Source organism: Macrobrachium rosenbergii, chromosome 49 (assembly GCF_040412425.1).
Source record: "Macrobrachium rosenbergii isolate ZJJX-2024 chromosome 49, ASM4041242v1, whole genome shotgun sequence".
NCBI classification, from domain to species: domain Eukaryota; kingdom Metazoa; phylum Arthropoda; class Malacostraca; order Decapoda; family Palaemonidae; genus Macrobrachium; species Macrobrachium rosenbergii.
Window position 1 is genome coordinate 25,512,200 of NC_089789.1, and position 24,710 is coordinate 25,536,909.

The 24,710-nt window shown below is 36.3% G+C and overlaps 2 long non-coding RNA genes across 2 annotated transcripts; one reads left to right on the top strand and one right to left on the bottom strand.

Annotated features, from left to right (window-relative positions):
* Window positions 1-10,608: 10,608 nt before the first annotated feature.
* Window positions 10,609-13,169, bottom strand: LOC136832186 (uncharacterized). The gene is made up of 2 exons (XR_010851107.1): window positions 12,744-13,169; window positions 10,609-11,125 (listed from the first exon to the last, which is right to left on the bottom strand). It is a non-coding gene; the product is annotated as an uncharacterized lncRNA (long non-coding RNA).
* An 8,147-nt stretch (window positions 13,170-21,316) lies between these two features.
* On the top strand, window positions 21,317-23,387 carry LOC136832187 (uncharacterized). The gene is made up of 2 exons (XR_010851108.1): window positions 21,317-21,812; window positions 23,091-23,387. It is a non-coding gene; the product is annotated as an uncharacterized lncRNA (long non-coding RNA).
* The last annotated feature ends 1,323 nt before the right edge of the window (window positions 23,388-24,710 follow it).

Genomic DNA, 24,710 nt, shown 5'->3' on the forward strand with positions numbered 1-24,710 from the left:
TGCTTTCAGTAACAAATGTGAGAATGAACAGATAAAAAAATATATATGCTTATATATACATGTATGTATTATACATAGGCTATACAAATATTTATATATATATATATACATATACACACATATATATACAAACATATATGTTTAATGTATGTATGTGTATGTATGTATATATGCATGAATGTATATGTATGTAAAGGCTCAAAAAGTAACCTAAAATTATAATGATTTTTTTTTTTAGCATTCAATACGCTGAATAGAAATTTCACCTCAAAATATCTGAGCACACCAGCATCGACAAGACGCGCATTCATATGTACCAGCAGGGCAAAACCGAATTGCCAATCGACGCCTCGTTATGGGTATGTTTATTGAAGCAATACCTGGAATTAGAGTTCGGGGCCAGAACGATTGCTCGTCCAACGAGTCCCAACTGAAATTCTACTGTAGATGTGTGACCAGACTATATTTCGTTCCTTTAAGAAGTGGTTTGGTATCCGAGTGAGACTCTCCTAAATCGCGATGGAGTCAGCGAGATATAAGATATGGAATGGAATATAGAGTTTAGGCCAAAGGCCAAGCACTGGGATCTATGAGGTCATTCAGCGCTGGAAAGGAAATTAAGAGTAGGTAGGTTTGAAAGTTGTAACAGGAGGAAAACCTCGCAGGTGCACTAAGAAATAATTGTTAGGAGAGGGTGGCTAGCAAGATGGAAGAAAGAGAATACGAACGGAGGTACAGTAAAAGGAACGAAAGTGGTTGCAGCTAGGGGCCGAAGAGACGCTGCAAAGAACCTTTAGTGATGCCAAAGTACACCGCTTGAGGTGCACTGACGGCACTGCTCCCCCCACCCCCTGCGAGAAGGCACAAGATACGGAACTGTCTAATTCACTGCCACTTAAAGCAGCCAACTCCTCATGAATACTAAATTTTGATCAAATTTGTTGAATTTGAAATCAATTTTACAAATGCTACTGTCAAAGACAGTCATTCTAATGAGACCACTCTTATTCACCAAAGATTCCTAAATACCTTCCGAAGCTGCCATATACTTATCAAATAAAGGAAAAATTCTTACGTCTGCGTAAGAAATATTATATATACCCATTTCTTGTACCTGGGGGTTCCATTGAAGTTCCCTCATTTCCCGAGTCTTATTTCATGCGAGAGAAAACTCCTGGTAATCAAAGATGGAAATCCTGAACGAAAATCGAGATTTCATTTTTGCATTGATTAAATTTATCTCTGTGGTTCGGTTCGGGTGATCAGCGATTTCAATTATCACGCTTCGTTTGAGAGAGAGAGAGAGAGAGAGAGAGAGAGAGAGAGAGAGAGAGAGAGAGAGAGAGAGAGAGAGAGAGAGAGAGAGAGAGAGAGGATTTAATTTTTTGTAAAATTTAAAGAAAACTGTTGTTATTCACTGAAGTAACTCAAGATGCAGCTTAATCCTTACTAATACAGGAAGCAGGAAGACACGATTTATTTAGAGGATTATAAACACACTTCGTAAATGGCCCATTCAGATTCCAAAGTCCGTGGCGACAGTTCCGTACCCGTACGCAAAATTGATATTTGCTTACAGCTTTTTGCCCTTCCGTCTGTCTGAATGATTGTTTATTTACTTTTGCGGCGATGGTACACAGCTTAATTGACTAACTGTAACATTACAGACAATAAACATTTTATAAACTCAAATTCAAATAAATCGTAACATTATGTTGGTGACTGGAGAAACCTGAACGGTTTGGAAAGACACCATTCTTTTTCTATGAGAACTTGGCCATGGGACAGGAAGTGACGGCAGGAATCATTTCATTCTCCCCGGCTATAAGCTCTTCACTTTTGGTATGTTTGTTTTGTTGCACTGTTGTTCAGTTTTCTTAGTTTTAAGGTTTTCATGTAGAAGATCCTGAAAAACCTCATTTCACCCAGATGGAATCCCGAGATGGACAATTGAATTATGCACTGGATAGTCAGTTTACTGTTGTGAATTACAGCCAGGGTATAGAAGGGCACTTGGGTATTGACCTCATCCAGAGAGGTCAGTTGAGAAATGGAACGTTGAACGGGCATTAGACAGGGGGAGCCTCTATATCCATGAAGTGCCAGAGTGCATGCGAAATAAAGATGTATGGTTCAATGTGTTTAGGTTCATCGCGCTTGTGACTAGCCTTCTGTTTAGGTGTATGAAAGTGCTGTTGTGATGAACCTTCCCCAGACAAGAGTTCCTGCTCGATTCAGCAGTTAACGAATGTGATACAGTAATGGGAGTGACCATAGTCATAATTCTCTCTTCAGCCGCCCCTCATTAGGTCAAATTACTTGATAATGGTGTTTTGGCTGTTAACACTCTGAGCCTGTTATTCAACAAATCCTCAAAATACCCATGGTTTGTCCCTGCGTGCACAGTGCCTAAAGTCAGACTTACATTCCTGCAAGATAGCCATTTTTGACATTAGGGCCTGTAATAGGATGCTCAACGCCACAAGACAACGAGCGGTCACCTGCGTGCCTTGCACACCACAGACAAAGGAAAAACAAAAAAAGACCTATTGTCCCAGAAAAAATGCAAAACAAGTACAAAATATGGTTGCTGGGAGGGAAATAATTACAATCAGCAAGCCAATAGAGGTACACAACAAAAAAAATCTCACTTGGTGCGCACAAAGAACAACTCAGCAACGAAAAAGGGGGTTGGGGCTGGGGGGTGGGGGTGGGGATTGAAGACAGCCGGACGCACCGACGGCTTAGATCACTGGAAGAAGACCTTACGGGGTCGGGTCAGGCCATAGGCCGAGGCGATAGGATTTTATTTTGAGTCAAGACAGCGTAAGCGCGCCTTATTCGAATAACTCAAGTTTTGAAAGCATAGGTTTGTAGTCCTATCGGAGAAAATACAGAATATATATCTATTTGTGTGTGTGTGTATGCGTGTGTATGTAGGCGCGCGCGCGAGCAAGTTAATTCATGAACGAACATTAAATTGCCAAGGGACCCAACTTACAAATCGTAAGAGAGAGAGAGAGAGAGAGAGAGAGAGAGAGAGAGAGAGAGAGAGAGAGAGAGAGAGAGAGAGAGAGAGAGAGAGAGAGAAATAGCTCCAACGTTTCATCAGCAGGTAAAGAGCAACAATGAATAAGTGAAGTCTTAGAGTATTTTTAGAAACAAACTGAGAGAACGAAACAGTGAACTTATTTTGAAGTCCCACATGAAAGGCTTTTAGCGGCAGGAGTCATCAACTTAATTAAAGCTTAACTGCCCATTCACAGACATTACGTGAATGCATTCGGGAATTAACCCTGAGAAAATGTTAGCTCAGTTACCGTGACCCGACCCAAGATTATCCTTTGCAGTCTAGCTTCTGTGATAACAAGAGGTAGGAATGAACAGCTGTTTTCTCTTATTCCTGACAATACGAAATATACAGGAGTGTGCTAAGCAACATAATCTATAGTGCGTTAACAGGACGCTAAATTTAATATATACCAATTTTCATGAATAATTCTTCTTCATATAACGCAAGGTTAGGTTGGCGGGACAGTATTTAGAGGAGAATGATCTTCAGGTTTTTTTTTGTGGGGGTGGGGAGGGAAGGGGGATGAACGTGAGAGACCAGAGGGAAGTGAATTTGAATGACTGTGGGATGCGGGTTGGGACGTGTAGGAAATCCGTTAACAGAAGTGGGAGTGAAATCTTCCTCCTCTCTTTCTTTTATTGTCCTTTTTTTCACAGTCTGTGAAGAGAAACTACAGAAAAAACTTCTAGTCGAACGGTATGAAGCGCACTGGCAATACGTACCATACCCAAGAAAGAAATGAAAAAAATAAAAGAGTCAATAATCGAAAAGCATATCTTTTGAAGGAGCTTTATCAGGAAAGCAAAGCAAAAAAAAAAAACCATCTCTGTTACCTTTCATTCATTATCAAGGGCCGTTGAGGCTTCATTAAGACAGGATGGTTTAGATTGCAGATTCTTTAATTTCCGTAGTACTATAAACTTTCAAAGACAGACGGACTTCATCACTACCTGATAAAGAAGACTTTGCCTTGAAAGCTTGTGGTCTTACGGAAATTAAAGACTGCAACTCAACCATCACTTCTAACTGAAGCCTTAAAACACGAGTTGTATGAATATATATACACTGATGTGTGGTTATTTGAATATACAGTATATGTATATATATATATATATATATATATATATATATATATATATATATATATATATATATATAAATGTTCTTGTGTGAGTGTGTGTGTGTGAGGAGATAATGAAAAGGTGAAAATATTCCTAAATAATGCTAAACACTTTCTGATACAAACAGTGCTCGATCGGGGTCGAAAAGGAGATATGTTGAGGGTGATAACTGGAACCAGAGAGAGAGAGAGAGAGAGAGAGAGAGAGAGAGAGAGAGAGAGAGAGAGAGAGAGAGAGAGAGAGAGAGAGAATTTACCTGTAAGTAAAATGCGTGGTGGTGTGCGTTCAAACTGATGCACATTTAAGGCGAATGAATATATTTCGTTTAATGAGATATTTCAATGCAAAATACATGGAACTAAGTGAAAGAGTTTGTTGAAGGTATTTGTAGTATTAAAGCTATAATACCTTAATGATATAAAAGTTCAATTATTTATGAGGAAAAAGTTGTCCTCCTTACTGACAGTTCGAAGGTGCATTTTGCATTCTGTTCAGCAGCTGAAAATGTTATATTCAGTATCGGTTTTAAGTATTCACATAATGTCAGAAAATAGGTAGCCACAATTTTTTTTATACATTCTTTTAGAGAATATAGAAGCTTCGTTCCAGTCAGGAAGAATCCAGATGCCATGGCAGGCGGCTGCATTTTGTAGGAACTTTGGTTTCCTAAGTGTATTCAAAACGTAATTGACAAGCGGTGATTTGTTTTGTAGTTCCGACACCGCCTCTCTGACGAGGCTTAAAAACCTCTTCCATTATTACGCGTTTCTCCCCTTACATATCCTCTTCAAATACTAAATTAATTCCTTAGGCGTATCATAAAACAAAAAAACATTAACACCATTCATGTGATATTTCAGGGAATGCATAAATCGAATCGTTGTTGCACACTGGGCCACGAATACTCTTTTCGTTTTAAAGCCTTGTTAGCAGTAAATTGAATATTTCTCTACTGGAGGGCCGCCAGCACTAGCGGATCCAGAAAAATTTCATGGGTGGGCCACCAATTTTCGTATACACACATGCATATAGTATATGTGTATACATACATACATACATACATACATATATAATATATAATATATATATATATATATTATATATATATATAAACATATATATATATATATATATATATATATATATATATATATATATATATATATATATATATATATATATATATATATACATACATACATATATTCTATAGTAATTTATTATTTTTTCCCATTTTTATATTTCTCATTTGTTATTATTATCTAAATCTTGAATATTACTATTTTGTCATTTTTCATTGGGGGCACGTGCCAAGGTGTCCCCCCCCCCGGATCCGCTCGTGGCCGCCAGATAGATACCGTTGTAAACACCGACAGGACACCAGCACTAGGTGCATCCCAGGCTTACGAATACGAATTTCCTTTCCCTCACGTTCGATAAAAAAAAGTTCTCCAGTACACATCTGCCAGACCACTAAAACATTCTTCTTCTTCTTTTTCTTTTAACGTGCTTTTATTCCCATTTTTGTATGGGGTAAGCACGATGCCTTCTTTTGAAGGACTTTTTGATTTGGCTTTGGGGTAGACCTGTGGTCTCGATCGGCTGCCCTGCCTGACATCGCTTAGACCCCGGTACGTATGTTTCATGTATCATACCAGACCCAACGCCCTTTCTTCCCAGCAGCGAGAAGTTATTGCGCGGGTATGGCGAGAGTTCGAGACGTGTGAGATGTTTGTTATGTTTTTAGAAGGTGTTGTAGTGGCTTCTACAGTTGAATATCTGGACAGCTTGGGGTTGAAGATGGGCCCTGGCTACCCATGCTGTTGATAGGTTAAGAAGTCCCAAAATTGTTAGGATTATAGTTTCCTGTTGTTATGCTATCTACAAATTTTCAGTTTTCCAACATTTCTAGAATAGAATAGAATAGAATACGCTGAAATGGAAATTGACGGTAAAAAGGTTTGAAAGGTGTAACAGGAGGAAAACTTCGCAGCTGCAGTATGAAAATCAACTGTTATGAGAGTTTGGAAAGGAAGACGGAAGAAAGAGAATATGAACGGAGGAAAGTAAAAGGATTGGAAAGGGTTGCAGCTAAGGGCCGAAGAGACGCTGCGGAGAACCTTAAGTATGCGCACTGACGGCACTACCCTTCTGTGGGGTCCAATATTTCTAGATTGGAAGCAGCAACTCGTCAGAGTTGACTACATTACGAACTTTTGAAATAACGTTTTAAGAAAGGAGTTTGAACGATCGCTGCCGCGAGAAATGATCGTTCCGGAAGGACGTCAGCGTGAAAGGAAATGTTTGTGTGAAAAAGCGTCTTTCAACAGGAGATGAAAATACCGAAGTTCTGTCGGAAAAAATTAAGCCTTTTGTAGATACTGAGTGTTTTGAAGGTCTCTCGAATGTCGGGTATTTGAATGATGCAAAAATGAAACAGATTATTACATATTTGATGATGCTGCTGGAAATAGCGGTTTAGGATTAAAGGAGGAAAATGCTTTAAGAGTGGTATAAAAAAATAAATAAATAACGAGTTACAGGTACTACCGAACATTATCAACAATTCAGTCACTAGTTTCGTTGTTACCCAAGCAAATCAAATCAAGTGTGGAAACAGAACAACCATATGATGATCAGTAAAAGTCTTTTTTAACAGCAGCTTCCTTCACACTGGCAGCCGATAACTTAAAAAAAAATAAATGTGCTGCAACTTAATAATAGTGAACTTGGTACAAGAAAGTACTCATATCTCTTTGAAGAAGTCTCAACTCAAAACCTCCATTAGATTCGACTTGGGTGTTATTTATTAGATCTAAGATGGTATTGTAATATCAAACAGTTTCATGTGGGTATTTGACTATCAGGAACCAAGCTACTGGATTAAGGTAGTTATACAAAGTCTGAAAGATAAACATTTTAGCAGCTTTGGAGAGCACTGAAAGTTGGAGACTCGATACTTAAGACTGCAATCAGCACTTACATAACCTTTTGGCACAACTACCTTATTACATTATTTTATGCCATCTGTATAAGTACTGCTTGAAAGATAAAAGTGTAAAATGTCCCGAGTTTGGGAGAAAGGACACCCGACGTCTATTAGGAAATAATGGAATGGAAAAAGTCCATCTTGGTCTTCACCTCAACTACCCAACATTATCGAGAACCTTCTTAATGTTCATTGATTTATCGAGAACCCATTTTAATGCCTCTTGGGCGAAAAGCAAATTTACTAGGAAGAGGCCTAAGGTGGCATATCGGCAAAAGGAACATCAAACAAAGTGTAAAACTTCAAATGCCTACAAGTTAGGTTGGAGTTGGTAGTTGGTTAACATCATCAGGCCGTTGGCCCGCAAGTGAGGAAGAGTCAGTGCATTAGATCCAACCTTTAGTGTTTAGATGATTTAAGGTGAATACTTCAATAAGCTAATAAATTTGACAAGAGATATATTAACCATTTACGTCCACAAAAGCAAAATAATTACGGTAAACGAGTCTTACAAAGGGTTTGCAAACTAAAAAAGAAATAATGCCTGAAATTTAATTAAGCCAAAATACATAAAGTGCAGTTATCCTGCAAAAATTATAATACGTTGCAGAAAATACATTAATATTGTGACAAACGCTCTTGAACACGTTCAGCAAAATGTATGACAACAAAGGCAGCAAAACTGTATGACAACAAAGGCAGTTATATATCATAATAATTAAAGTAGCAATTGAGATATTAAGGCATGGCACAACCAAAATTATCCCAGAGAACTTTTAGACATGCATGTATGCATACAAATACAAGTACTAACATACATACATATATATATATATATATATTCCATATATATATATATATATGTATATATAAAAATATATATACAGAAAGTGGCAGTTTCTCGTTTCTCGGCAAGGTCACTAGCTCCAAGCAAAAAGTACCTAATTCACTGGTTACGGTAACAGAGGCACACAAGGATTTAAGCGTACGCGGTCTGGGAGTTCTGACGCTTTCATTAATCAAACCCGTCTATCTTTTGTCTTTCCCCTCAGATCAGTTTTCCCATCGGGGTTATTGTCGTAGATCAGTTTTCCAGAGGGAGGAAGTTCAACTAAGGATAATGCTCCCCCTTCTGGGCTGATATACCCTTTTAAAAAAATATATAATCTCAAATACCACTATCAAAACGCAGGTCTAGCGTACTGGTGTCAGTCATTTAAACTTATGTGGCATATAACCAAGGAAAGTATAACCTTCTTTGAGAGTTACAACGCCTACAAGACAGGTTGATGGGGGGTACCAGGGCAGGTGGAGCCTTGAAACCATATAGAGCGAGGCACTCAAGGTCAGGGTAGAGGCGATTAGTTAACGTTACCCTTGTATATCACTTAATTTTCTTTTATTTTACCCTTAAGGCTGCGTCCACACGATCGAGCTTTATACGACGAACTTTGTCCGGTGTGACGTCAGAAGTGGGCAAAAATTCTGACTTTGCCCACTGTTTCTCCGCTGCTGACGTCACATCGGTCAAAGTTCGTCGAACAAAGCTCGATCGTGTGGACGCAGCCTAAAGCCCTGTCCACACTAGCGGGCACTGCCCGACCGGCAAGCACTGTTCCCATAACCCGTTCCACTATACTGACCGAGTGAGTATGGAGCCAGAACGATGCGATTGTCTGGTAACACCGCTTCAGAAGCGAGAGAAAATATGAACAGCTGGAAGTGGCCGTCGGGCATGCCCGCTAGTGTGGACAGGCCATTAGGTTTGAGGGACGCTTCCTACAGCCTATGGCCTGGGCAGGACACCGCAGTTGCTTTCAGCAAGACAACACCTAACCAAAAATTATTCAATATACACGAGTATGAATAACTTCCTCTTATTCAGAAGTCTTTCCTGTGTGGAATGCAGGGCTGTATTCATGATGGTCAGGGTGCCTTCGTTAAGTCTTCAGATAAGGTTTTGCTAAGTTGCTTTCATGCGAAAGCTCAGTAAATTTTCTTGTGGGAAGAGTCAATGTGTATGTAATTTAAAGACATTTAGATGAATAGCAAAAATTGTAATGTGGAGAATATACTCAAAATACTAACTTTATTTGTGTAAATATATTATGATGTATATACAAAATTACACATTGTAAGAATTGTAAATGTATATTTTCTTAATAAAAGAAAAAAAAAAATGTTCAATAGAGCCAACCAAAAAAAAAAAAAAAAAAGTTCCTTCGTCGAGAATTCGTTACCTCTATGGGACCACTTGAAGGATTTAAATTCTTAAACCATCGTTATTCTCTCAATATTGTCAACACCGTTTGCCTGTTACTGGCCTTTAGTAGAATCAATCGACCCCTGCCGAAAATAAATTTTATCCCAAATTAATTTTATACTCTTATGGCTCAAATTAAATCATTAGACAGTTTGAACATCTTAGTTGGGCATGAAGTTTGCCCCCCCCCAACACATGGGGGGGGGGGTTAGTCGCAATAACTGTAATATAGATGCCTTCTATAAGCCTAGTATTTTGTCAGAATATTAGCCCTTTATTAAATAGTTAAAAATTACATTTGTTGCAAAGAAAACCCAAGAGGTAAACTTTAGTGCAATTAATTTTTCTGTTACCTTACAGTCAACTTCCATGGCGATCATTTCAAGTAAAAACCAAACTAAATGATTATTACCCTAAACACTTTCTTCCATCAAACAATGAAGACTTTCCCCATTTGGTGCTAGTATTTTAATATTTAATACCGGCTTTCCCAGTGGTTCTCGTTTTACCACGTACTTCAGATGTAAGTAATTATCAGTATTTACTGCCTCTAGCCGAACTACCAATGAGGAATTACGTTCGTCAGGAACGATCTTTAGTAATTTATTTACTTTAATATTTATACTTAATTGTGCAGTCGATTATGTACCAGTTCTTTTGGCGGCACAACAGCAAGTTTAATTTAAAACTAAACGACAGTAAAAAAATTTAATTAAAAACCGGTTTACATGTAAAGACTTACACCTGCATTCCTGAAGCATTCCTGAAGCATTCCTTTCAGACCAACAATATCAATTTTCAGGCCTTAACCAAACACTTAGACTAAGTAATCTAAATCGGATTAATTTATCTAAACGTTTTTTTAGTTATAAGAAAAAAACCGTAGTTTCTAGTAATAAAAAATTAAGGCATTACTTATCTCAATTATATGATCAAGTGATAGTACATGCGATATGAAACCATTTCAAAATTATATGATCAAGTGATAGTACATGCGATATGAAACCATTACTTATTTCAAAAACCATTACTTATTTCAAAATATATTACTAAGTGATGGTACATGCGATACGGCTTCTGGTCTCAAATTCTGACTAAGTCAATCTGTTTTAAAACCCTGGGATAGTTAAAACAATCAGCTTGGTCAAGGTAAACAGCTTGAAACACAGTAGGTATTTTTTATTCAGGATTTAATACAATTGCTATTGGTGAAGGTAATTAAAAGTAACTAAGTTAAAGTATCATTTAAATATTTACAAACCAAATAAGTAATACACCTGAACCTCTAATATAGGAGAACGAATAAAGTTAAGCACCTTCAGTGCCACGCTCAATTCTCAAGTAAAGACTGAAGTACAAGCAGCGAACACAGTAGTATCTGCATAACAAGTCATTTTGACCGTCTTAAGTATTCCAGTAAACGTCCAAGCAGCGAACACAGTAGTACTTGCATAACAGAAGTCATTTTCCAGTAAACGTCCTGCAGAGCAAATCCACGAACACAGTAGTACTTGCATAACAGAAATCATTTTCCAGTAAACGTCCTGCAGAGCAAATCCACAACAGTAGTACTTATATAACAGAAGTCATTTTCCAGTAAGCGTCCTGGAGAGCAAATCCACGAGCACAGTAGTACTTGCATAACAGTTTGACGTTGTCTTAGTGTTCCAGTAAACGTCCTGCAGAGCAAATCCACGATAGTAATGTTTGTCAATCTTCACTAAATTTAATAGAGGCAAATCAAATTTAGTGGTAGATCAATAACTTAAAAATTCTGACCAAAGCAGGAGAAAAAAGCCAGTGCTAACAAACGAAGGATAGTAAAAAGGGCCAGTGGTACCCAAAACGCCAGTAAGTACAGTTACAAAATGAACGAACGTATAAAAAGTAAAGTCAGTCTACTGAGCAAAATGAAATTAGCTATAATCTGACTTAATAACGAGATTAAGCTGTCTTCTATTACTGGTATTGTCTAGGTTTATTAATTACAAACATAAGTAGGCATAGGTCTGACCAACGCATTTCATAAAATGTCTATTTGTGGCACGATTGATATAATTTTAATTTTACGAGTTATGTAACTTAACTGAACAAAACTATCTCTAAAGGACAACACAATTGCGTTAAAATCTAAATGTTTAAAGCATTAAAATCTAAATGTTTAAAGCAACGCATAACAATAAGAAAACTAGTTTTCTGGAAACTAACACTTATGTTGAAAAGAACTAAAGCAGTGCATAATAAACTAAAGCAGTGCATAATAAAAGACTAGTGTTAAAAGAACAGAAGCAAAATTGAAGACAAACTCGCTGAACTTTGGAAACCAAATGCAAACCTCGTGAAAGCCAAATGCAAAACTAACTTGAGAGCCTAACTTAAGAGCCTAACTTAAGAACCTAACTAAAAATCCCCAAAATTCCAGAATTAAAAATCTAGAACTGAACGCTAGCAGTTACGTTAACTTCTTACACTAAAAGAGCCTAACTTCTTACACTTAAAAGCGCCTAACTAAAAATCCCTAAAAACAGAATTAAGAATCTAGAACTGAACGCTAGAAGTTTCGAAGTTACGTTAACTCTACACTAAAAGAAAATCTTTGATAACGTCAATTCTGTAAGCTGCTTCACTGATGCACTTATCTGAAAGTAAAAAATTGAACCTCCCACGCACCTGCCCGTAAGTCATACGACCTATGGAACAGGGCATGAGAGGCCTCCACCCCTACGGGGGCACGGCCCCGTAGGCGATGGAGGTAAAAAAAAAAGTTGGAAGTATTTATTATAAAAGTTACAAAACATTTCAGGAATATTGAAGTCACCTGTACACCAAAGCTATTGAAAGATAAAACATTTAAACTACAGCAAAATCTTACTTATTTCATTTAAAATGCCAATAACAGTCTAAAGCTCCAGTTTTAAAGTATAAGATTAGTTAAAAGCACAAGAACAAATTAGCCTCTTACAAGAAATACAATTAAAATGCCAATAGTTAAAGGCACTAAGAACAAATTAGCCTTTTACAAGAACAACAATTAAAATGCCAATTACAATCTAAAACTCCAAAAAGTATTAGTTAAAGGAACACAAGAAATACAATTAAAATGCCAATAGTTAAAGGCACTAAAAACAAATTAGCCTTTTACAAGAACAATTAAAAAGCCAATTACAATCTAAAACTCCAAAAAGTATTAGTTAAAGGAACAAGAACAAGTTAGCCTCTTACAACAATGACGTTAATGGAAACCCAACTTTAATGAATCATTAGTCACGAAACATTAATAAAACAACCGTACATTACCTTTGCCTATGCAGAACCAAGAGAGACATCACGTACACCATACTTCAGAACACCAAACCCCAGTCGCGAGTGTCAGCGCCATAAAATCACTAGCTTCGCCACAAATTATCTGGTATCTTTCACGAGCATCGCAATACCTTCAGCAAACAACGAAATAACACGAAGTCGGTCCGTCGTCCCCAAAACATGAACTGAGAGAACGCAGGATCCTCTTGCCGAAATCGAAAACCAGTTGTTCACGTCACCATCAAGGACCATGGAGTCACCTATCTTCAACTTGGTAGATTTACGCGAAAGATTTGCACGTCCTTGTTTTTTGCTTTGTTTAAGGGGACACGGTAAAAGATCTGTTGATTTCTTTAACGCAAACTTTGAATCCGTTTGGGACTTCTCGGTTCTTTGATAAAATTGACCTACGTATATCATGACAGAGAACCTTCATCAATAATTTACCGAACAATAGAATGAAAATTCTTGGGCGCATAAAGTAAATTGTCACGCTGTAGAAAAAAGTAAATACCTTACTTATTTTACATTTTAAGAAACATATTACATAAGGAAATTTTATTTTAGCTCCACCAGATTTAATTGATGTTTGCAACGTTTTGGCGAGTAGCGTGGCATTTCGGCGATTAACCCGTTTTGGAGCCACTGCCATTCTTTGTATTTTGGATGCTCTTTGCGCACAGTTTTAAGGTACAAAAAAATTACTACAGCACTGTTATAAATTAAGCTAGGTACTTGATAATACGCGCTGTTTGATGTTAAATTAAGTCACTTAAAAGTACGATGTGTGTTTTGACATTTTTAAGGGAACATAAATACAATATGTCTGTTATAAACTATGTTTGGGAGCTGGGAAATACTTATTCGGAAATAGGAAAATCCACACTCTAACAGGGGCTGGGTTTAAATTCAAAAGTTATGCAAAACGCCTAGACGTTACTAGTCACTGCTATCAAAATGTGTACCATACTCAGTAGTTTAAATTTCGTTCGCTAGATTTGGGCTGCCATGGGTGTTGTATTACTTTGCTGTCCTTTCAGATTTTTTTCTTTAAAGATAAATGCCTTCGTTTCATCCATATGGCGGTTTTGGAAGCATTAACAAAACGTGGTGAAGTAAAGTTTGCACACAATGGATTCTTCTACATCTCTGACAGAGCAGGCAGCACTTATATTGAGCTAAAATTTTAGTGCTGTGTGCAAGGCTACATACTAAAGCTGGAGAAGTGGTATGGGAACTGAACTGTCATTTACATGAAGCTTCTGCTGCATAAACAGAATATGACCTTTTGAAGATTAATACGAAAGGGAAATCAGCGGAGTCTTTTGAGTCACCGACTGTAGTTGTTAACGAATGTTTGGCAGACATCGCAAGCTGGACTAGCTGTCCTTTCTAATATGCCTGCTTTGAGAAAAATACATAGAAAGCGTAGTTCAGTGATGATAGGCCCGACCAATCCTTGAACTTATCATTAATCCTACGGTTTTTTTTTTTGGACCCCATAGACCAGCGCTTTTCAAACTTTTTTACTGCGAGCAAGAACCACATTTTGCTTTGCGACCCATTATACCCACGTGTAATAAATCAAAGACAAACTCTGTTCACTGTGTTCATTTAGCCTATTTAGCATCGAGAATTTATATGTATATTTCTTATATTCCGCACAAGTTGGAATTGCATGTATCTATTTGTATGAATGTAAAAATATTAATTTTAGAAAAATAAATTTAAAGGAAATTCCGACACAAACATAAAGTAAATAATATTTGAAAAAAAAACATTTAATGAGACGGGTGTGCTTGTTTGTTCACAAGCACCAGATTCCAGTTGGGAACAGAGGAAGACAGGCAATGCTACATGCATACCGGGTGCAGTGTTGAGCCTGTTTCTGCCGTTCGTCTTTCATCGAGTTAATGTCGAAAATCCCGGCTCACACAAGTAAATAGTTGCAAAAGGCGGTGATAACAGAAGAGCCTTTTTACTCAGTAGTGGAAATTCCCCTTTGTTCTTAATCCAAAATGAGCACAAATTTAATTTCTCAAAATCATTCTCAAGTGTGAAGGAACAACTAAGGTGCGGCAATTCAGGTTCCTCTTCAGGTAACAAGTTTAACTTATTTGGTTCAGGACTTTGGAAAGCAATTGGATTTTTTTATCCAAAGGCTTTTCTTCACTGGTTCAAATTTCTCTTTGAGGAAATACTTATCAAAGCTTTGAGATAGGGAAGTGAGATGTGACAAAATCTCTAGTTTTAATCCTCTTTAATATGTCATCATTGACAACGTTCTCAGCAGTACGTTGTAACAATGTTGGGAACATATAATAGGTGGGATGATCACTTTGTCAACCTTGCCATAGCCTCAACATTTTCTGAAACTCTTCAATTTGTTCAATATGCTGAAATATATTGCCGCTTTTTCCTTGAAGTTTCATGTTTAAATCTTTGAGAATGCCAAAAATATCAGTTAAGCAAGCCAGTTTGGTAACCCAGATATCATCCTCTAATAGTTGTGCCAAGGGATTATGTCTTTCCACCAAAAGCATGTGAAGCTCAGTTCTGAGTTCATACACCCTGCTAAGTACTGTCTCGTGACAACTAACGAATTTCTGTGAGATACGGTAAGTGGGTGTATTGGGACCCAATATCTGATCAGAGTATTTCGAATATGCTACTATTCAGAGAGCTCCCTTTAATGAGATTTACAATCTTAACAGCACTTTTCAATACTTCCTTAACATTCTCCGAAAGTCCCTGTGACACCAGAGCTGGTCGGTGTATAAAACAGCGATTCCAAATTGCATTGTTATCAGCTGCATCTAAAAACCTTTTAATAACACCGCTATTTTTTTCGGTCATATTTGCTGCGCCATCACCTGTACTCCCTTTGCAATTTATCAAGTTTAATTTATACTGCTGAACAAGATACTTTTAATGCAGCAAATAGGTCGCACCCGTTGTAAACGATGTCAGATTCGGACAGCACAGCAAGTCTTCCAACATATCATTTTGCCACACGTATCTCACGTAAACTAAAAGTGTAGCGCAATTTGCAATATCAGTGCTTTCGTCTAGCTGTACTGCAAAATCTAGGCTAGATTGCTGTCGTGCAATAAGCATTCCTTCTAAATGCTACGCAGCTGAACAAGTTCTCCGTGATATTGTATTGTCACTGACAGTTATTACTGATAATTTGTTGGCAACTTTTTCATCAAGAATAGTACGCACAATATCCAAACATGAAGGAAGAATAACCTTTTCATCTACAGTATGCAGCAGTCTCTCTTTAGCTAGACGATATGATGACAATAAGGCTTTCTCGTTAGCAGCTGTAAAGTGACAAAAAAACTTTTACTGATGACTATAAAAAGTTTAAGTACAAAACCTTATGAAATATGACTAACTGTAGAAAAAAATAAAGGTACACACTAGCACATGCCCATCATCCAGATGGAGTTACTTCCCCTAATTTCCGGATTTTGATTATATTAATCCCCATTTATACTTAATATATCAAAAACTTTTATCTGGACAAATAGACACAAAATTCAAAAGCATATCTAATAGGAGCATTCGAGAGAACATTGCCTTGACGAACAAGACATAAGCTCAGTGAAAATATATATATATATAGTACGAGCTTACCTTAACCTAGAAATGCGAAGACTAAGTCTGAGTGAAGTAAAAAAAATTGCAAAGACTGAGAAGAAACAGGAAAGTTATGTTCTGTAAAATTAGTAAAGACTGAGAAAAAAATGTAAAAATTATGTTATGTAAAAAACTGTTGACAACTAGCCATTCAATTTTGGAAAAACCTTGTTTAATTATTAACGATTCGAGAAGAGAGATTGGTGTTTGCAGATTACCAGAGGTGTTGATAACAACTAGTTATTAAAATTTAACAAATCTTGTTTGATAGTTAAGGATTCAAGGAAAAAAGAGAGAGAGAGAGTAAGAGACTGTCGGGTGTCTTGGATAAAACCTTGAAGTTATTTCGACTGCGATAACACCCTTTTTGTATATGTACAGTATAAAAAATTCATAATGATATGTACTTTGGTTAATAAAAGTCCATTTAGTGTCTGTATTTTAGCTCGTTCCTAATATCAGTCTTTATTATTCTTTATTAAAATATGGGAGAAAATTCTCTCCACTGCAGCAGGGAGAGGAGAGTGCGGAAGGGCTAACAAACCCAACAGAAAGAGAGAAAGTTTAGGGAACATAGAAGGTATCCTCCCATCACTGCCTTCCGTTTTCTATACTGAACACCAAAATCAGGAATCCAGGTAAAAAAAGTCACAATAATAATTCCTATAATTATTGACCCCCAAGAGTTTTAACCCGGTATGCGTCCACCTTTGCGACGTGTTCAGTACAAGCCCGTTGGGGATTTCCGTATAAACATAAAAAAAAATTGTATATATCGTAAAGATAATGACCCCCAAGAAATATTGTGAAATTTTCCCCGGGGACTTTATTGCCGGCCACCATAAATTAATATGACTGTTTTTTCTTGACTTTTTTTCCTGTAACTTTATTACCGGTCACCAAAATCAGTGAGGTTATTTGAGATATTTATTATATCTTAAAAAACGAGTTTCTCCACTAGTCGTTACATTGATAAGTCGAATAATATTGTGCCAGTAATAAGACTGTCGATAGATATGCGACGATTAATTCCTCCTTGAGACGTTGAAAACCAGCTGGTATTTAAGTGCTGAGAGAAATAGAGGAGATTACTCTCTGAAAACAAGATACTATTTACAAATAAGTATCATGCAGACGCTCTCGAAGGCAAGGGGGAAAAGGTGATTTTGAAATAATCCAGACTTATAGAAATGAAGCAGCTTTAGAACGAATGACCAATTTGAAATACGAATAGCGAGTTGCTAGGTCAAGGGTGGGTGACAACAGGCGCGCTAACTACCTTGTTCAGGCGTGCGAGACCCGTGAAGTATTTAGGCAAATAAATGAAAGACTGAAATCACAGATGTTAAACGAAGCTGAAGCTAGCATTTTGAATATGTTCTTAACTTTCGCACACCAAATTAAGTATTATAAGCAGCATGCGAAAAATGACAACTTCGAGGGTGTCATTTTTCGTGAGTGCAGTTTTAAAAGACTTTTGTTTTCTTTTATTATAAAATAAATGCAATATAATCATGTTTAATACATATTTTTTATATATACTTATTTATATTTAGCCTAACCATCAAACTTACATCCATAATAGACTACACAAGTCATAAACTTAAACCATTCACAAATGAAGTACCTTTACTGATATATATGCACTCAAGTCTGGTACATACCAAAACATCATTGATTAATACCCCATATATAAAATGTAAAAGAAACATGAATTATTACTTTTGACATCAGGTTTTTTCACACTTCTAACAAAGTTTACTGGTATTATATAAGTCGACTACCTTATCCCATTAAAAAATTATAAAGTAAAAATATTCCTTTACGAAAGCATCCAGTATCTTATCCAATTTTGAAGGACTGCAGAAGAATGTTCATAAAATCGGCTAAATCTTTGGAAAAATCACACAATCCTTGGAACAATATGACGGCACGGAAAAAAAGTTAATAACATGTTTTATATTTTCATTTCTTTTTTCATATAACATTTACAAGGAACTACAGAAACCGAGGTACAATAGATTACTTTTAAAGCTGTGATGTTATATAAATAACCCCCAAACTCCTCTCTCTCTCTCTCTCTCTCTCTCTCATTTGTTACTCATTGTTAACGTATGCTTAACAGTATTTAAGAACAGAAAATGGTCCTTCAGAAATTCGTTATACCGTAATCGTTGCCGGTCAGTCATTCATAATGACGATGATAGCTATCAATGAAGCCGGCTAAACCTCACAAACTTCACCTAAGTCCTCTAGCAGGTCTGGATGACATTTATTCATGCACTGTGTTGTAATGCACTACATAATTATAATGTGTTATAAATATCTATTCCAAGTTGTTGTTGATCAACAAAGCCAGGCTGTTCTTCTATTAAATTTGTCTCACAATTAACTATCCGTGACATTTCATACCTCCTAAACTCGGTAAACCATAAGTTTCATAAAACGTATCTAAATACGCTTATACGTATTTATATATATATATATATATATATATATATATATATATATATATATATATATATATATATATATATATATATATTTTACCCTTCTTTAAACATTTCAACATTTTCACACACACACACACATTTTCCTTTCTTTATACACACACATACATATATATATATATATATATGTGTGTGTGTGTGTGTGTGTGTGTTTATATGTATTTTCACGTGGAAATGTTTCTAGAAGGGGCTTTCTTTATAATTTATCTTTGGACTTTATATTAAAGTTTACTAGGTGGTTACTGTTCAGCTAAGAGGACGTGTATAGTTGCAAAGTTTGTCTTAGGAATGGTATTTCTCGTTTAAAGAACCATTTGGTTACTACAAACGCATTTTTAAGGGAAGTTATTCAAGAGGCAAAGAGAAAAAATTGTAGATAAATTGAAAATTTTGTAAGATGATAAACAAGAGGCAACGACTCCTTCTCACAAACTGTAGACAAGAAACTTTCCGGGAAAGTCGCCCACTGTCACATTTAACCTCTTCAGAACTCCTTTTGGAAATAAGACATGTTTGGATATGGTGTGTTCAGGACAGGACAGTCTCTTGTACCACAGATCCTCGCACTGCATAACGAAAAGTAACCATTTTATTTCATGTACCCAGTATCTAATGCTGTTACTATTAATTCAACAAGTGATTAGCAAACAAATAATTACCTTTTTCTCTTGGTATTGTGACAATAAGCGACCAGAACCAGAAAATCCTGATTATTATTATCATCATCATTTCATCGTATTGCACCCTCTGGTTTCTCTTCACTTGGCGCTTGTGTTCCCGTACTCTTTTCTTCTTATTAATGATCCCTTTTCTCTTCATCATCATCTAAAAGCAACGCTATTGCATGCAGCGAGCACCTTCATGCAGAATCCGTTTGGTGTCAAAGCAGAGCAGCCGTTGAATGTAAACTGACCGTGTCCAATACGCATCGCATTTTGCTGGATCGTAAGCGAATCCCAATTGTACGAAGACGAACCGTACAGTGTGAATCGGCCCTAAATCGGAATGAGACGATTGGGCGCAGGCAATTTGGCACGGCCCCTTTAGGCTGATTTAGTGCCAGGTTTTTGGGCGCGAGGCAAAAATATGACGCAAGTGGATTCATGGGAAATTCAGTTGCCCAAATGGTCAACTAATCATTCAGGTATATTTATTGAAATGCGTAGTTTTAGCGTACCTATGTTTATGACGACCCCTCCCCCTCGTTGGGCCTATCATAATTACGCTTTCTACATATTTTTCTCGGACATTAGGACTGGCAGATGTTTGTTCAAACATTCGTTAACAACTACAGTCGGTGATTCTAAAGACTCCGCTGCTTTCTCTTTCATATTAATTTCCAAAAGGTCGTGTTCTGTTTTGCAGCAGAAGCTTCATGTAAATGGCCGTTCAGTTCCCATGCCGCTTCTCCGGCTTTAGTATGTAGCCTTGAACTCAACAAGTTTAGCTCAATATCAGTGTTGCTTGCTCTGTCAGAGATGTAGAAGAATCCATTATGTGCAAATTTTACTTTACCACGTTTTGTTAATGCTTCCACAACCGCCATATGGATGAAACGAAGGCACTTACCTTTAAAAAAAATCTGAAAGGACAGCAAAGTAATACAAAACCCATGGCAGCCCAAATCTAGAGAGCGAAATTTAGACTGCTGAGTAAGGTAAACATTTTGGTAGGCGTGGCCAGTAAAAGTCTAGTTGTTTTGCATATCAACTTTTGAATTTAAACCCAACCCCTGTGAAGTGTTGATTTTCCTATTTCCAAATAAGTATTTCCCAGCTCCCAAACTTAATTTGTAACAGACATGTTGTATTTTATGTTCCCTTAAAAATGTCAAAACGCATATGCACTTTTACGTGACTTAATTAAACATCAGACCATACGTATTATGAAGTACCTAGCTTAATTTATAACAGTGCTGTTGTAACTTTTTGTGCCTTAAAACTGTGCGCAAAGAGCATCCAAAATACTAAAAATGGCCGTGGCACCAAAATGGGTTTATCGCCGAAATGCGACGCTACTTGCCAAAACGTTCCAAACATCGATTAAATCTGGTGGAGCTTAAATAAAATTTCCTTAGGTAATATATATCAGTATATATATATATATATATATATATATATATATATATATATATATTTTATGTGTATGTGTGTGTGTGTTTCCTAAAAATGTACAAATAAATAATGGTAATTATTTTTTCAACAGCATGACAGTTATCTTTATATACCGATAATTTTCATTCTATATATGTTCAGTAATATATATACATATATTAATATAAAATTTCCTAGGTAATATATATATATATATATATATATATATATATATATATATATATATATATATACATATATATAATGTTTCTTAAAATGTACAAATAAATAAGTTATTCATTTTTTTCAACAGCATGACAATTATCTTTACATATGGAAGAATTTTCATACTGTTGTTCGGTAAATTATTGATAAAGGTTTTCTGTTACGATATACGAAGTTATTTTATCAAAGAACCCAGAAGTCACAAACGGAAAGAAAGCTTGCGTTAAAGCAATCAGCAGATCTTTTACCGTGTCCCCTTAAACAAAAACAAAACAAAAAGGACGCGCAAATGTTCTGCGTAAATCTACCAAGTTGAAGACAGGTGACTCCATGGTCCTTGATGGTGACGTCAGCAACTGTTGTCCGGCAAGAGGATCCTATATTCACTCAGTTTACGGGTTGAAGACGGGAACGATTGAGCAACGTCGTGTAATTTCGTTTTTTGCTGTCGGTATTGGGCTGGTTGTGGACGATACCGTACAGTTTTCGGAGGAGCAAGTAATTTTATGGGCTGTTTGTGGGTTGAACTCGAGCTTCGTTTGAAGACCGTATACTACGTGATGTCCCTCTCTGGTTTTACAAAAGTTATGGTACTGTACGGTTTTGCTTTATTAAATTATTTCGTCACTTCAGTAAAGTTTTTTCTCACTTTGTCATGGTGTTTTTGTAGTCTTTTTGTTCTTGTTTCTCGAACTGATCTCCAATATTTTAAATTTGGAGCTTAAATTGAGATTTTAATTTAACGTAAGCTCTCTAGTCAACTTAATGTCTTGGTGTTTTTGAAGTCTTTTTGTTCTTGTTTCTTGAACCGATCTTAAATATTTTAAAATTGGAGTTTAGATTATTGGGATATCAACTTAACGTAAGATTTTGCTATAATTTAAAATTTTTTATCTTTATAGAGATTTCGCTGTAGACTTTAGTTATGGTGATATGACTTATAATAAAGCTATTTTTTTTACCTCTAATCTCTGTCATCATTGCCCTAAAGGGTGGAGGCGTGTAGGCCCCTCCCATTCCCTGTTCCATAGGTCAAGTGACCTAGGGGCAGGTGCGTGGGAGGTTTTTAACTAATCAATTTTTTCCTTTCAGGTGGTTAATGCATCAGTGTAGCATCGTATAGAAGTTAACGTTCTACGAGATTAACTTTTAAAAGCACGAAAAGTTAACGTAGCTGTTCTTAAGCATAGTTAACGTAGCTGCTGAAGCATTAATTTTCTAGGATTTTCAGTTATCAGCCAGGCTCTTAGTCATACGTTAACGTAGCTGCTTATATTCAGTAATGAATCATTTTGAACTCGAATTTATTTTTAGTCAGGCTCTTAAATATCGTAACTATTGGTTTTGAATCGGGTTTTAATATAATTAAGATTGAAGTTTCCGAAGTTCAGCGAGAATTTTCTTTAATTTTTAGTTCTTTTAAAATCATATTGTCATAGTTTTAAACATTTAGGTAAAGCGCAGTTGTATTTTCTTTACTTAAAACAGTTTTACTTCTGTATATTACTTGGGTATTAACTCAATAGTCAATAAATTATCAAAATATTCATGCCTTATTAAAATCAGAGCTTTATTTTCACTTAAATACAATGGACAGACCTGTGCTTAGTTGTCCATGCAACTAATAAACCTAGACAAATACAAATGACAACAATTGACAGCTTTATTCCAGTAATGTTAGTTACATTATTTGAAGTTTAATTTTGCTTGGACCTGACGTCTTGACCTCTACTTTCGTTACTTTTGGTAACTACTTATTAGCATTTTGGGTACCACTAGCCCATTGTTTGCAAGCACTGGCTTTTTTTTCTGCATTGGTGTAGTTAAGTTATTGGTCTGATTATATATGAAATATCATTCTTTTTAAGGTTGACACAAAGATTGACAAACATGACTACCGGCCGCTTTGCTCTCCAGGTAGTTTTACTGGAACACTAAGACAACGTCAAAATGACTTCTGTTATGAGAGTACTGTTCGCTGCCATTACTCCAGTGTTTAGATATGGGATTTAAGCGTGGCACTAGATCTTCATAGCATTCGTTCTACGCTGGTGGTTGAAAGTTGTATTTGGTATTCGATTCTTTGTTTTAAATGTTTTATCATAAATGTAATTACCTTCAATAGAATTTGTATTTTTAAATCCTGAATAAAATTCCTAATTAACTCAAGATGTTTACCTTGACAAGTTTTTAAGCTGTTTACCTTGACAAGTTTGTTTTAACTACCCCAGGGTTTTACAACAGATTTACTTGGTCAGAACTTCTAAGACCAGAAGTCATATCGCATGTACTGTTACTTGGTAATATTATAATTTTAAGGGAATAAGTTAGTTAATTTTTTTACTTTAAAACTATGGATTGGTTTATAACTTGAGGAAAACTACTTTAGGGAAACTTTTTGATTTAAAGTAAAAACTATGGATTGGTTTTTAACTTGAGGAAAACTACTTTAGGGAAACTTTTTGATTTAGGAATTTTTTTTTTATTTGGATGTTAATTAGCCTGAAAGTGTTTGGTTTAGGCCTGAAACTTTACTTGTGGTCTGTAGGAAATACAGGTGTAAACACCTTGACATGAAAACTGTTTTGTAACTTGATGAATTTATATTGCCTGCCGCTTAGTTTAAGTTAAGCTAAAATACTGTTGTGCTGCCAGGACTAGTACTCTATCAACTATACAACAAAGTATAAATTCAAGTAAACTTTCATTACTACTGGTGGTTCCTGATTCTTAAAACCTAATTCCACATTGGTAGTAGTTCGGCTAGAAGCAACAAATATATCTAATCTTTAATAACGACTGTCCGGTAACAGAAATAAGTTGCATTAAACTTGTCTTGGATTTTATTGAACTAGAAATTGGAATAACCCTTTGTTAAACATAAGTTTAGTCTGATAGGACACGAGCTCATAGATAGCTTCCGTATTTGAGTAGCTATTAAGACTAACCCACCAAGACTAACCCCGCCCCCCGTGTTGAGTGTTTCTTGACTTAAGTCTTAAAATTAGTTCCTTCAGACAATATTAGAAGTTCGGTGAAAGTGTCGAGTAAATCTACTGAGGGCCAGTAACTTTTGGCAAATGGTGTAAATATTGAAAATCCCAATGATGGTTTAAGAAAAAACAGCCTCTTAAGTGACCCCAGAGAAATATTTCAATTTGACTCCACAAAGGTAGCGAAATCTCTACAGAAACGAGCTGATGCCTTCGTATCAAATTGACTTGTCCTAACCTAGCATACAGGAAAGAAGCCCCTGAAGGAAATTTAGTTTAAACTAAACATGAATTATTTAGAAGTGTTTTTATCCTTCAGCAATTTAGGTTAGGCGTAGTCATATTGAAAGCAACTGGGGTGTCATGCTCAGGGCCGTAGCCTGTATAAAGGTCAGAGGATGTGTTCCTTCTTACCTAAAGGGGGCGTAGTCATATTGAAAGCAACTGCGGTGTCATGCTTAGGGCCGTAGCTTGTATGAAGGTCATAGAGGACAG